This window comes from Haemorhous mexicanus, chromosome 6 (genome assembly GCF_027477595.1).
Source record: "Haemorhous mexicanus isolate bHaeMex1 chromosome 6, bHaeMex1.pri, whole genome shotgun sequence".
In the NCBI taxonomy this organism is placed as follows: domain Eukaryota; kingdom Metazoa; phylum Chordata; class Aves; order Passeriformes; family Fringillidae; genus Haemorhous; species Haemorhous mexicanus.
Genome location: NC_082346.1, coordinates 17,403,117 through 17,418,316, shown reverse-complemented (window position 1 = coordinate 17,418,316; position 15,200 = coordinate 17,403,117). Strand labels below are relative to the sequence as shown.

The window sequence follows — 15,200 nt, the reverse complement described above, 5'->3', positions numbered from 1 at the left end:
ATTAGTTCAGTGGTGTGCTGGTGATTTACAACAGCTGAAGAACCACAATCAATTCAGGAAGTCTGTGAAATCTGTTTTTGAAAGCTATTCCCAAAAGCGCCTATTAATAAGATAGATAATTGGACCACCACCCCCCTAGTAACAGTTAAACAAAACCTGATACAGGGCAAAGTGACTGTGCAGGCAATGTTTTTCTCTACCTAATTCATGTTTATTGATTAGAGAAATGGCAAAACACACATTTTGCAGCTGACACTGAATGTTTTGGGCTCTTGGGCTCTTAGTTGGAACCTGAAGCAATGGAGCTTCAGAGCAGGTGTCAGCTCTTCTCTATTCCCTTAATTATTTAGGGTCAGCTATTTCTCTGTGGTGCAGGCAAAAGCACCTTTCCTCACCAGTGGTACTGCAGGAGAGCTCTGATTTTATGCATTGCCATATCCTCTGCTGCATGCCACACTACTCTGCTTGACAATCAGCCCAGGCTGGAAAATCAAGTAATGTGGGTTGCTGAAGACACCCATCTGCAACCAAGGGATGGGCTTTGTTAAGGTTATATGCAAAAGATTTCTCTCAGCTGCTTTGGCAAGCTCAGGAGCATGGCTAGTTTGTCCCTACAATCTAACTTGAAGCTCACATGTCCTGCAGACTCCTTAGAGCTGCCTCTCTTGTGCCATTTTTGTGGAAGTTGCCTGCCACAGCCACCCCAGCAATCTGCTCTTGCTTTCCCTGAGAACAGAAGAACAACCTCTTTCTATCACTCCCTGCCTTTTCCTGCACTGGGCAGTGAAATTCACATAGTAATCAGGAGACAGAACTATTTCCTCCCTTAATTCTCTGTAAGATGTCTTGATTAATGTTTCCTTTGTATACACCAGAACATTTCCAGCTTCAGGCACACCAGCAGCACTCAGATGCATAATCTTCTTAGGACTAATCTCTCTCTACAGTGAGCATTATGTACAAAGGCTACAAACAGAACAACTGCAAGCAAAACCAGGCCCTGAATGCCTACACTGAGAAAAAAACATCCCAGGTCATCCCCCTGGGGATCCCTGTCTAACACAGGACTTGGAAATTTCAAGGTAGAGTCACACAGGGCAGAACATTTTTATTTGACATGTAGGAAAACTTCAGAATCATCTCATCATCTCTGGTTTGGATAAACATCTGTGAGCAAACACCAGCCCATCACTAAAGCCACGTTGTATTGGGGAAAGGGATCACTGCAACCTCATGGCTTAGAAAAGGGCACTGCAATAAGCACTGCCTACACAATCCTTGTGTGCTTTGCTATTTTCTTAAAACAGCTGCAACTGACTCAGTAAATATTGCACTGGTGCTCTCTTCTAGCTAAGAATATCGAGTGGGTTGCTGAAATGAATGCTTAATGATTTTTACATCTACCTCCTCTGCCCTTTAAACTGTAAATTGATTGTTATGCAAAGGCTATTAATTTAACAAAGCATATTAAATTTCCCACTAGCACTGAGGAGCTTCTCCTGACTTAGCATTTCACTGGTCTTTCCCCTTGTTAACTGCATAGATCATACCTCACTTGCTGTAATTACAACAAGTACATCAACATTAATTATTTCCTTGGTAATGGCAGGTGCATGCAGAATTGAAGGTCTAACCCACACTATCAGAAAGATAAGAAAGTCTCCAGAACTCAGTGAAAAACAGGAGAGAGAACCTTTCCTGCAGATCTTTTTATCTCAATCCCTCACTTTATTTTCAGTAAATCATACTTTGCATAATCTCCTTTAGCCCCCAGTTCCTGAATGCATCTCGATTCAATACAGCTCAAAGGCATTCTCTTGAAGTACCAATCTATGCAGGAAGGTGAGATGCTTGCTTGAAATCCTCTTCAGCCCTTTGATCCCATGTTCTAATATTTTCAACTGAAGAGATAAATCACACCTGTTAAGTATATTCCAAGCACCTTATCCATCTGACTGAACTTTTATTTAAAGCTTCCCACTATTTGTCACTGATATCTCTCATCAGCATTCTTCTAAGCAGGAAAAGAAAGTCAAAACTCAGATTAGCAAAGACTCCTCACCAAAATACAATGTACAACCAAGCACATGTGCAGCATATAGGAAGAAATGTGCAATCACAGATCACAACTTGTCTCCTGATGCAGTTTTCATAACAAACTAGCCAAGAAATTCCAGTAAGGATTCACTTTGGGACAAACTCAGGAAACCAGATCTCTGCCTCTAAATTTCTGTTCATCTAGAAATACTCCCATGCATCTTTAATGGAAAGTTTCACAGAGGTGACACAAGTGTTCCCACCTGCTTTTCAGCAGTGAACTCAGGAGGCTCTTAGAGATACAGTTAACACAAAATCAAGGTATAAGCACAACTTGGACACATACACACAAACTAGCTTTGAGCTAGACAGCTGGAGTAGGGCTAACAGGGTGGGCTACAAGGAAGGCATGCAAGGCAGGCTAGAAATGATATCTGAGAAACCAAACAAGCCCCACGTGGCCAATTCATTCTGAAATCAATGCTGGTGCCTGCTGCTTGTTCAAGCTTGTTCAGGTAAGCAGATGTAAGGCACCACCACACCTCACTTGCAGTAGAGATGATCCTTGAATCCCTGCTGCTTGTGCTGGAAGTGTGGGTGCAGCTCCTGGGCAGCACACAGTGGTTTTGGCAGTGCCAAACCACAATGTCCAAGTCAAAAGGCAAGATTCCCTTTGACTTCCATGGGCATGAGGCTTAGGCACAGAGACATGGTACAAGGATAGGCACTAAAAAACAGTATTGAAAGCTTTGTACTAGTTAAGGAAACAAACACTCACTTATTAATTTAAATATAAATAATATTAGGCCTAAAGATGAAGATACTGGACATGTAACTCAAAAGCAGATTTGAAGTGCTCTGCTTCCTTTTTGTTGTGGTTATTGATCCCAATAGCTCATCTACCAGTGACAGTTTTCATCTGAGGCCTGCTGTGAACACATCTCCAAGCCCAGGCACTTCAGGGAGCAAGTCTCTGAGTCCCATGAACAGAATTATTGAATTACATAATGGGGAACCACATCCACCTCTGGCACATTGAGCTTTCCAGTAATTATCCCTAACTCACACAGTACATGTTGCTTGAGGAATGGCCATCCCACATCCTCCCATGCCCTGAACTTTTCATGTGTGCTGTTAGTGATACCCTCCAATGACCTCCTACACAATCCTGTTAAACTGTAGCTGTTCTAAGAGAACAGCTCTCTAATAACCCTTTTTTTCTAGAGCTACCTCAGAGTTAAGAGACCTCAGGCTGTGGTAAGGGCCACCCTGATGGATCCAGCACAACAGGCTTTGGGAAGAGGCAGCTTGGTCAAACATGGGACCCTGCCATCCCCACTCCTGCAGGGGCTGACAGGATTTGGGATAAACTCAGGGCAGTGAGATATGGTATCAGGTACACAGAAACACAAATAAGACAGTAACTTAGTTGCTGTAGCTAAAGCTATTGGAAATTTAAAGCCATGACAAAACCACTTTGGTTTGGACAGGGGCACAGTTACATCATTTGCAAGCAGGCCACATCTTCAAGGTCAGTTCCTGACTTGATATTTTTCTTTGAAAAGAACATATTAAAGAGCATTATTACTGCCTCATCCTGCTAAATCACATAATGAGAACATATTCCCTTTCAATGGAAGGATCCTACTTTTAATGACATTTTTAAAAACCCAGATGACTGCAAGCCTCACTGATGGCTTTCTATGATATCTACCTCAGCCTTTATACAATTAAGTCTAGAAAAGATTGTGCCTTGGGGCTACATTCCCACCACACAACTGCTAGGAAATACCAAGTTAATTTGAAGACCTGCTTTCATGCTTGAGAGGTCCTTCTGACATTATTCCCTTGTTTGTGAAATATTGCCCCCTTTTAACAAAGTAAACCAGAATCAATTTCTACCTCAAGTCTGTTGAGCCATTCCCAGACTTGGGCTCCAAGCAGTAAGGCAAGGGTAATGGCAAGAAAGGATCTTTACTGACCATCTTACAAGGCAGAAAATAAGTGCTATTCAATACCATAAATATTCAGTTCCAGATTATGCCACAAGCATCCACTTCTAATTTTAGATTAGAAGTGAATTTCTACCTTGACATCTTGTATGAGCACAAATTATATTTCCACCCAATGGCTCTAAACCCAAGCCTACTAGATTATAGCTGACCTGGCTCACCTACTTCTGAAGACCAGGTAAATGATGGGGAAATGACCACATCCTGTGGGGCTCTAATCATGCTGAATTTTCCACTCCTCTATTTTCTTGTTTCTCCTATCAGATTCAGACAGGATCTGTAACTCTCTGGGGCCTTCATAAGGAGGGCTGAATAAACATGACCAAATAAATTTTAAGGAAGTGCATCTATTTTTGAAGAGATCCTTATATGCCCCTGTTCAGCCTCTCAGACTTTTGGGCACTGTAGTATACCAAGATCTGTTGTACAGTGGTTTAAATTTAGAATCCACCTATACTTCCTCTGATATAGCCACTCTCCCTGAAATTCTTCAGGAAATTAATATACTGAGTATCTTTGCATAAACCTCACTATTTCTCAGAAATGAGAGCATCCAGCTCTTCCTTCAACAATAGTTAAAAGTCAGTACTGCAGTTATTTTGGTCCTAGATTTTTAATTAAAAATCTCTGCAGGAGGAGGGGAACTAGACAACTCCCAAAGAGTGTGCAGGGTGGGATTTATGCTGTGTTAAATGAGCCCAAAGGACTCAAACCGTGCAAAGGCTGATTGAGCATGCACGATGAAACCCACTCGCAGCCTCAGCTCTCAGCATGAAAACCCTTCTGTGCCTACCCCAGCCTCCCCTTCTCTCCCAGTTTACCTCACAGAGTGAAAACAAGCAGACAGGATGAACTCTGCATTATGGCTTTCCTTCAATTCAGCCAGAGGGAGTTTTAGGCACACAGGTGGATGAGCACACCCATGTCATACATATTTAACTGTGTTTCTGTCTTTGCCCATCTTCTTCTACCTGTTCAACTAAAACTATCCCAGTATTTTTGCCAGTGACTACTCTGTTACTCATCCAATTGTCCCACTACCAGGTGCAACATGCTGGACATAAGCAAGACTGAAACTGAGTTATCAACCAGAAGCTAAAGCCCTGGAGAATCAAGACTCCCAGGCTTGTGGGCAGCAAACCTAACAATACAGTTCTTCATACAAGACAACAAATCTGAAAGCTGTGGAATTCAGGTATAGGACTCTTCTCATCACTTTAAAATTACCTAGACTGACACCAGCTTTTTTTGTCACTGAATGGAAAGATCCAGGCAAAAAAATCTGAACTGAAACAACAGTTTAGCTTGGCTACAAACCCTCCTGGCTATAAGCACTGGCAACTGGAAATACAAGGGAGGTCAAAATCAGCCCTGCCTGGAGAGCTCCCAGCTGGGGAGGGTAAGGCAAGCCCTCACCACACAACACAACACCAAGACAAGGATGTCCATGCCACAGGGGAGGAAGGAGAGCTCAAAGGAGGTATGGAGAACAAGGGGCACCTGCAGACCCCGCTTCTATAGATTTATGGATCACACTGACCTTCAGTGGCTCCATGCCAAAAGCACAAATGTGGCTTTAAGCAAACATAAATCCTTGCTTCCCACACAAATGTGAACTGAGGTCTGACCCAAAAGGAAGATCAGGTCCTCAGCATCCAGACTGGCCTTGTCTGAAAGGAAGCCAAACACAATGCAGCCAGTTCACAGCATTTTCTTTATCGCAGTGCTAAGAGCAGCTGTACAATGCTTTCCAATAAAGGACACAGCAATTCATCACAGAGACAGGAGTTAGCAGGAAACACTTCCATTATCTCTGCTATGGAAAGGAAGTGACAAAGAGAATGGCTAAAAGGTGACAGAAAGTTTTTATGAGGCCAGACTTCAGGCCCTCTCAGGGCTGATCAGCTCTTCTTTTCCATACCAGGATAAAAGGGATAGGCTTCAGCTATGTGGGTCTCATACAAAGGAGGGAACTGCACACTGATTTCTCAACACAAACAAACCAAAACGAATGAAAATATCTGTGCTCTGTCAGATCCTCAGGCTGTGTAAATCAGGGAAGCTTTGTGGCCTCCTTAGAGGGAGACTGGCAGTGAGTAGTGCATGGCTGAGCATCTAACTGGTAGAACAGAGGCAATCTCAGAGACCTGCAGTGCTGTAAAGAGAGGACAGAGGAGAGCAAGAGCCCATGATGCTTCCTGGCAACTATTTGGTTTGTATTAGAAAAGCAGGCTTCAAAGTGGTTGCTGTCTACAAGCTCCAAACACAGAAGAATTTATAAACAAAAGAGCCCAGATGGGAAAGATTTGAAAAGTTTGGGAGGGCAACAGGGGAAAGAATAAACAAATATCTCTTAAATGAAGTAAGGAAGCACTTAAAATGGCAGAAGGCTAGATGGTCTGTGCAGACTTTGTGGTGCCTCTAAAAGGTACAGAATCTCTAACATCCCATGGCTGTGCACATGTACCAAATTCCCCTACAGGGCACAAACACAGGCTGCTATTACCAACTGCCAGTAACAAACACTACGGCTCAGCCATTAGCATGCGGAGGCACAGCAACCCACAGTGTGAGGAGCTCTACAAACACATAACAAATAATTGCCTCTGCCTCAAAAAGCATATTGGGTTTCTATCATCTCAAGCAGCACTTGGACCCGAATGTATTTGCTAAACAGCATCAGACCACAGCAGCTAATGTCTGAGTGAAGCAGGGAGAACTAAAGAGCGGAACATTTTAATGTCCTCCCCTTGATCGGGTCAGCTCAGTCAGTGCCTTTCGCAGCACAACTAATCTTCCACTGCACTCATCTCTTCATCTTTAGAGAAATGTGTAAAGACAGATATTAACAGCTCCACTCCTCAGACAGCAGTGATGAGACCGCTGTAAGGACAACTGGGCCTTTTATAATTCACAATTTCCTATCTGGTTAAAAGTGGAGGTGAGCAGACAAATAAAAGGGAGCTTTCCAAAACTGCTCAGCAGTCGATTCTGCAGACTCCTGTGGGAGTGGGGCCAAGCTGAGACTGCCTCTGTCTGTCAATCTCACATAAACTGTCCTGACTGCAAACCATGCTGCCAAGAGATGCAGGCAAGGACCTGTCTGAGGTCTCTGCCTCTCCTTCCAGGACTGCCGATGTAGCTGGACTCTTTAAGGTGGAAGATCAGCTGTTTACAGCTTGCAGTTCCCACCCGATGCAAAGAGAACAGACAAAACCCATGAGTCAGCTCAGGGAAAGAAGTAATGCAACCCAGCAAAAGGACTCCCACAGATCACTTTCCTCCTAGAAAGAGGCAGCAAAGACCAGGGCAAGCTGGACACTCGGCTGGCTTACAACCCAGCTGCAGATTTGCTCAAGGTCAGCTGCTTGCTCTTGACAACCATACAGCAGTTTTACCACCTTCTGCCTGCCTGTGCCACACCAGCAACCCCAGCTGCAGGCAGAGACCCAGCGTGCTCGTGGGAGTCACCTCTGCCACCATCACTGCAGTCGTGGGGAGTCAGAGAGCTCAGGGAGAAAACAGCAAAGGAGAGTTGTACCTTGCTCTGCAAAACAAGCCCCTTGCAGTTTGGAAAGCTGCTCCTGAAGCAGTGCTCAATCTGGAAGTAATGAAGTTGAGAAACGCAGCGTGGAAATGGCACTCACAGCAAGCAAAGGTGGGAATTAAATGAGACAGAGGTGACATTAACTCATAGGAGGAAACTATTAGGTTCTGTGAAAATGTACTTCCCTCAACAACCTGTCAAGGTAACTGTGCCAACAAAGCACGTTCCTTCTAACAAACCTTTGCACTCCCCTAATGGCACCAGCTTCTCCACCCTACATAAATTCCTTCACATCACTATCACCTTGAAATAACTTAAAATACCTTAAAATAACCTCTTACCTTGCAGAAGAAAAGGAGCCTCCCCTGCTTATTTTCTCTGGTAGAAGAGAACCTAAAAGCTTTAGTTGGGTCCTATGTTTCCAGACAGCTGTCATCAGTCATGTACAATTAAGACAGCTCTTGCCCAAAAAAACACTTCTGCTGGTGGCACTGCCTTCCCAAAAAGCTCTGAATAGAAAGTGATTTCTATACCAAATGTATTTCTCCTCTGCCTGCAAACACCACGAGTCTTCCCTACACATTCCTTGCTACAAGACACATACTGATCATCTAGATTAACCCCACTGATAAACCATGATGTTTGGGATTATAATGTCTGATTGGAATTTTTCAAAGTTTCACTACGTACTGTTGGTCTCTAGACTGCCCTGCCCTACTGATGACTGATGTAGATGACCACAGATAAGTGTTTCACACCCACCAGGCACTCACATTTCCCTGCTACAAGTGGATTTTCAGGAACCATTTTTGTGATATTGCTAAAATACCTCTCTATTTCCCTGAAAGCTCAAAGGCACTTCTAAGCAAGCATTACTGGAATTTACATCTCTGCCACGACATTGCCAATTGGCTGCACATAAAAGCAATGGTCAGTAATCAGTCTGAAAGTGAATAAAATCTTAGGTACTTTATTTATAAATAAACAACAACCATGACTCACATGACTCACAGTCATGACTTTATAGCCAACACACTGGCCAGTTCTTAGTTTCTTAACTGTGAATACATAATGGCAGTCACACCAAGTCTTTCCACTGTACTTCTGGTCACAAAGACAAGATTATAAATACATAGCATATTCAACACTTGCTTTTCAAAGAGTTATTGAGGCAGTCTGCAGACCAAGACTTGTTCTATACATGATTTTGTACCAGTTCACCCTTGTTAAATTACAAGTATTATTTGCTGCTATATTTCTGATGATACAACAAAAGTGTGGATGTAATCAGAGCCAAAAAAAAGTGCTTTATACCGGAAGAGCTGGTTCTTCTTTCCCACAGGGGAACAAGCCACACTGGTGTAAGCATGTTCATACTGGCATAGCTGAATTCACACTAGGGGAGAGTTGTATCAATATTACAGAACAGCAGTTAAAAAGTAGTGCAAGTTGTTTACATAGGCAAGACCTAATTTTGAGAGGATTTGCTCCTGATCTTGAAAACACCGCTAAAACTCCTAATTCTACAAGCAATCTAGACACAGAGAAGGATTGGGCTGATCATGGGTTTAGCTGAATAAAACAGACCACAAATCAATACAGACCACTGGATAGTAATAATAACAGCAACAAAAACATATGGAGGGGGCACACTTTCATGTGGGCTCTCACTAATAAAGCCAGTTGTACCTATCCTTTATGCAGGTGAGAAGGTACCCAAGCTGTTTAGCAGCAGAGGGCAGTAAGATGGCCAGCCTTGTTATATCAGTCCAAATTTCTTGAAATGTCAACTGATGAAGCAAATCACAGGATGCCACTGCCACAGCTGCTGCTATCAGAACTCAAGCCTCAAGGGAGCTGAGAGTCCGTGTGGTTTTGAGCAGACAGGCAGAAATGCAAATAAGGTGTTCAGATACTTTCAAATCCATCAGATACAATTCCTGCCAGTCAAAGGTTCCCAAAGCATAAGGCTATAAATGTTCAAAAGAACCACTGCAATTGCTTAAGACTGTCCAGTCTCTGAGGCATGGGATGGAAACAAAGAAGAGGGGACTGAAAGGAGGGGAATAAGAGATGAGGGGAGAAGAGGAGGTCAGGTTAAAAAAAGGAGAGACTGAAAGGCATAAAGAAAGAGCCTACACAAAGGGAGGATTTTAGAGAGTGGTAAGAAAGTAGGAAGGTTGGGATGAGTCTTGGGGAAGGGGAAAAGGACACTCACCGCAGCGCCTGCAGCCTCAGAGGGCAATCACTCTTCTCTCCCACACGACACCTGCATTCAGAGCCACCATCCCTTCCCCAGTTCCTCACCGCCTGCTACATGCTCAGGAGGCTTTCTGATCCCCTCCGGGATGCTGCTCACCTCCCGGCTGCAGATCAGCGCAGGAGCCGGAGGAGACACCGGCGCGCCCAGCCTGTGCTCCAGGGGCACACGGCTCTCCAACACACCTCCCACGCGCTGCCAGCACCCTGCCTGCCAGCCCAGCTCTCGCTCAGCAAACCAGGGCGACTCTCTAACCACGGTGACCGGGGAAGAAAATCCTGAGAAGAAGCACTATGTGATTCAGCCCAGCGATATGTCCAAAGAAAGCCTTAAACAATAGCCCAGACCGGGTGTGATCTGCCACTGTTTGGCAGGGGAAGTTCAAGCTGCAATGCCCATCGACAATAATTAATTGTCAGCACTGCTAACAGTTTCATTGCTGATCAAAGCAGCTGGGCAGCACCGGGAGAATTACAGCCAGTTGCTGTCACTTATCAAAGCACGGCAGCAATAAACAATCCGCAACTCTGTGACAGACTCTATTCCTGTCGCGCATAATCTCTCACCCTCATTCTGTTCCTTTTTAGTGGCTTCTTAGCCCACAAAATCCCTGTGCAATCAAAAGCAAAAAAACCCCAAACCGAAACAAACAACCCTCCCCAATTCACTCTTTTCTGAAATGAAACTGAAAGGAATAAAGTAAATCCTTGCAGTTGTGGAATCACTCAGTGCACTCAGCACAGGACTCCGATACAAATGAGTTTGACAAGGATTTCTCAGTTGATGCAGCTGAGCAGTAAAAGCATCATTTCTTAAGCTGTACAGAACCTAAACCTGCCATGCAGATTTCAGGTACACTAGCACAGTATTACTGCTTTTGATTTAAAAACAATCCAATGGATGTTGCTAGTTACAGTATCCCATGGCAATTGTACAAATATTTCAGTAGGCGAGCATTTGTAATTACAGTCCTGAATCCCTCTGCATCTGGAAAATATCCACATTTTTTCCTTTGTGGGTTTTCCCAATACTGCTAAATTAAGAGACATACACAGAGCACACACCTCAGCAAAAGCTCACTCCCAAGGCTATCTGTGTTGCTGCTGGTCTCTCCAGGATGTGCTCTTCCCCGGCCCTCATTATGAAGAAAGAGTTTTGCAGAAATGTCTTTATCTGCTGGTGTTACCCACTGCAGTGTATCAGTCAGTATCTTTTTGTACAGCTTTACACTCACTTCATAGAATCAGAATCCTGCAATGGCTTGGGTTGGAAGGGACTAAAAGATTACCTTCTGCTGATCTACCCACAGATACACCTTCCACTAGATCAGGCTGCCTAGAGCCCCATCCAACCGGGCCATGAACACTTCCAGGGATGGAGCATCCACAGCTTTTCTGGGCAATCTGTTCCAGCACTTTATAATCCTCACAGCAAAGAATTTCTTTCTAATATCTGATCTAAATCTGTCCTCTTTCAGTTTAAAACCATTCTCCCTTGTCCCATCACTATCTGTCCATATAAAAAGTTGCCCTCCGTCTTTTTTACAACTCCATTTAAGTACTGGAAGGCCACAATGAAGTCTCTCTGGAGCCTTCTCTTCTCCAGGCTAAACAGCTCCAGCTCTTTCAGCCTGTCCTCGCAGGAGAGGTGGTCAATGCCTCTGACCATGTTCATGGCTCTCCTTTGGACTCATTCCAACAGATCCACCTCCTTCTTGTGTTGAGGGGCCCAGAGCTGGATGCAGCACTCCAGGTGGGGTCTTGTGAGAGAAGAAGGGCAGGATCCCCTCCCTTGACACCAGCTCTCCCTTCTTCTTTATTGGACAGGGTGGGGGATGGTACACTCTCTTTGGCCTTTCTTTTCTGACCACTGTACTTGCAAAATCCCTCCTAGTTATTCTTCACATCCCTTGTCAAGTCCCATTTTATCTGTGCCTTACCTTTCCTGATCCCATCCCAACCCATCCCAACATTATCCCTGTACATTCCCCAATCATCTGACCCTGGTTCCACTAGCTGTGCATTTTCTTCTTGCTCATCAGCTTGAGAGGAAGGTCCCTGTTTAGCCATGCTGGTTTCTGGCCCGCCTTACTTGATTTCTTACACATTGGGAGGGAGAGGTCACGTGCTCTAAGAAAAGTGGCCTTAAAGAGTTGCCAGCTCTGGTCAGCTAAGGACAGGATTTGGGATAAACTCAGGGCAGTGAGTTTCCCAGAGAATCTCATCCACTAATTCTTTAAACAGCTGGAAGTTTACTGTTTTAAAGTTCAGGGTCCTGACTTTGCTCTTTGCCACACCCATGTTTCTTGAGATCACAAACCCAGCCAGGGCATGCTCACTACAGCCCAGGCTGCCTCCAATCTTAACCCCTGTAACGATGAACTCCTGTTGATTTGCATTGGTGATTGCACCAGGTCCACTGATGCATCTTCCCTCACTGGTTTGTGTAACACTTGGATCTAAAATTTACCCTTGATGCACTCCAGGAGTCCCCTGGATTGCCTACAGCCAGCTGCACTGCTTTGCCAGCAGATAGCTGGATGGTTGAAATCCCCCATCAGGATGAGAGCTTGTGACCACAATGCTTCTGTAGCTGAGCCAAACAACAGGTTCCCCCTGACCAGACACCTGTAGTAGATCCCACCCACGAGGTGTCCTTTGCTGGTGTGGTCCTTGACTTTTACCCACAAGCTCAACCTGTTTGTAGCTGTTTGTCTCAGAAACAGCCCTTCACCATCCACCCATTCCTTATCAGAGAGTGCAACACTCCTGCTCTTTCCCAGTCTCTCTTCTGAAAAGTTTGTAGCCCTCCATTGCAGGGTTCCCGTTGTGTGACTCATTCCAGCATGTTTCCATGATAACAATTCTAACTGAAACATGGTTTCCAACTCCTCTTGCTGCGTGCACTGGGGTCTTGGAGCACACACTTGTGTCAGACCAGATTCCTCCAAGACATCTGGAATGGTGCGACTAAAGAATTTCAGAAGAACTCCCACTTGTTGCACTAATTTCTCATGGATAAATGAAGATGCAGTGGTAATAGTAACGATGAGAAGCCAGCATTTTAGAGGTATTTTGTACCTTAAAAGTACTGTGCAAACAAGGATTAAAATGTATGCATAAACACCACCTTCCACACTTGACAGACCTTTGTTTGCTGAAGCTGCAGCCCCTGCTGAGAGATGATCTTTTATTGGATCAGATACTTCAACTATCAGAGACACTGCAGGAGGAAACTATTGAAATCCTTGTGGGAGGCAATGCTCATGTGTCAGCCAGCACAAACACTGCCAGGATTCTAAAGCTGCCACCTTGGATAAATCCCAGTGGGTGTCAGGCAAGGAGTGATACCAAGGTCAGGGTCCACAGACCGTCTCCTACGAGGGGTTGGGAGAACCAGGGCACCCACAGAAACTGGGGTTACCAGCAGGGGAGGAACCATGCAGGGTGCACAGTACCCCAGAAATATCCAGCCTCACTTAAGAAGGCAGAGGAAACCTGTAGCAAATTCTGAAAGTAATTACCAGAAAAAGTGGAAAGTAAAATTTTTTAACTGCATGTCCTAGAGTCTCAGGGACTCTTCAGGCAAAAGTGTTTCTCTTGCTTTCAGACAGTTTTTAAAGGAGCCCTCTGTGGCTGGGTATTATGAGCCAAAAATAAAAACCGAGATGAATTTAAAGAGAAGGGTTCACAAGCAACTAGGGCTGCGAAGGGCCCAAGATCCCCACAGAGGTGAGGGGAGAGGTGCAGGGCTTCTGTCTGAGAAGGACACCCTAGCTGTGAAAACAGAGGGGATTTTTCAGGGCACATGAGACAAGAAGGTGCTAGGAACAGTTTACCCAGGAAAAAGATCTGATGGTTTCTGCAGCCCTGTGTTTCCCTTGGTTCACAATTTCACCATTTTCATTGCCTCTTAAAGAGCAAAGAATTTTGGAAAGGGTGCATGGAGAGGCATCAACCCCTGCTCTGTAATGAATCACTAAATATCACAGCAAGCTGGTGGCTCCTCACAAACAGTGTTAGACTGTGGTCTGCTCTTGGCAGCCTTGAGACTCACTGGCTCCAGGCAAGGCATGACAACCCAGAGCAGGGAACTCTCACAGCATCATTTGTGAACAGTGGCACATCTACCTCTACCATCCATCTCAGCCACAGAAAAACAATGAAAATCATCAAATTTCTTCCCAGAAGGAACCTATTATAACTGCTCCAAGACATCCTACCTCTTCCTTACACTAGTTCAGGATGAATGCCATAACAAAACTAATTTCTGCAAACTGGTATGTGTTTGCCCTCTAGCCATCTCATACCCTCAGCTGGGCTTGGGTCAGTGGTGACCTGCCTGGGGTCAGTGTGGACAGGATCAATCTTAACACTTCTCGATCTCAAAGAGACTTGCTTGAAAGTAATTTTCCATGTGCCTGGTAATCATGGTCTCACTGTTTCTTTCTTTGTTTATGCTCCATTTCTGCCAGGTAACTGTGTCCTTCCTGTAAATGGAAAAGCATGTCTGGGTCCTCAAGCTTATATGACCAGGTGGTTTTTCCTATAAGTTTGCCTGAATTGATTGCTTTCTTAAAAAGCAGGCAAACCACTTTGATCTTCAAAAAAGAGGACAACATTCAGAAAGACCACTGTTAAATGCTGTTAGAGAAAGGCCAAGCAGCACATACAGCTTTGTATTACTAAATTAACAATGCCAGACCTTAGAACAGACAGTCCCACTTAAAATACTTCCAAATTCTGATGCTTGCAACACATTGATGACCTGATCAATTCACAATTAGAAACCAACTGAGCTGACACATGGATTATGCAAGTAGGTTCAACTCCCACACAGGTCCAGCAGCAAAGCTGCTTCCAAAGACACAATGACTTTGGAAAAGTTTGTTAACCTGTCTAGGGAAATCCCAGCATGCTCCTGCCTCAAAGTCTACACTGGCCCTTTTCCTCTGGGCATTTCTCACTCAAAGACAATGCCCAAGTAACACAAGACACGGCTTCTTCCTACAGCTGAAGTAGCAAAGGCAACTCCCTTTGTGTCTTCTGATTTCCTGCAAGAAAAGGCACACTTTGTCCCTTGGAATCTCTCTGAATCATGGAGCAGGCAGGCAGCTCTTAACCCCTTCTGGCCAGGCAGCAGGACAGAGGCATTGCTGAGGAAGACTCCCTACAGCCCTGCTCAGCCCTCCAGCTCCAGGAGCCTTTGGCCACCCCAGTGTGGAGATGAGGACGTCAGTGGTTCTGGCAAGGAGGGCTTAGCACAGCTGAGGTTCCCAGGCCCTCCCCTGATTGTACAATCTTCACAGCGCATTTCTAGCTTCAAAAGAAAACAACAAAACAAA

The 15,200-nt window shown here is 44.7% G+C and overlaps 1 protein-coding gene across 7 annotated transcripts in view; it reads right to left on the bottom strand.

Moving 5' to 3' along the window:
- The window catches only part of OSBPL5 (oxysterol binding protein like 5), a 173,143-nt gene that overhangs the window by 66,413 nt on the left and 91,530 nt on the right, over window positions 1-15,200 (bottom strand). Inside the window, exon 1 of one of the 7 annotated variants that reach the window (XM_059849014.1) lies at window positions 9,815-10,143. The exons of the other annotated variants lie outside the window; for them this stretch is intronic. The gene's annotated coding sequence lies outside the window, so the exon portion shown is untranslated. Of the gene's footprint in view, window positions 1-9,814; window positions 10,144-15,200 lie in introns of those variants that run through there. 7 annotated transcript variants of the gene reach the window in all.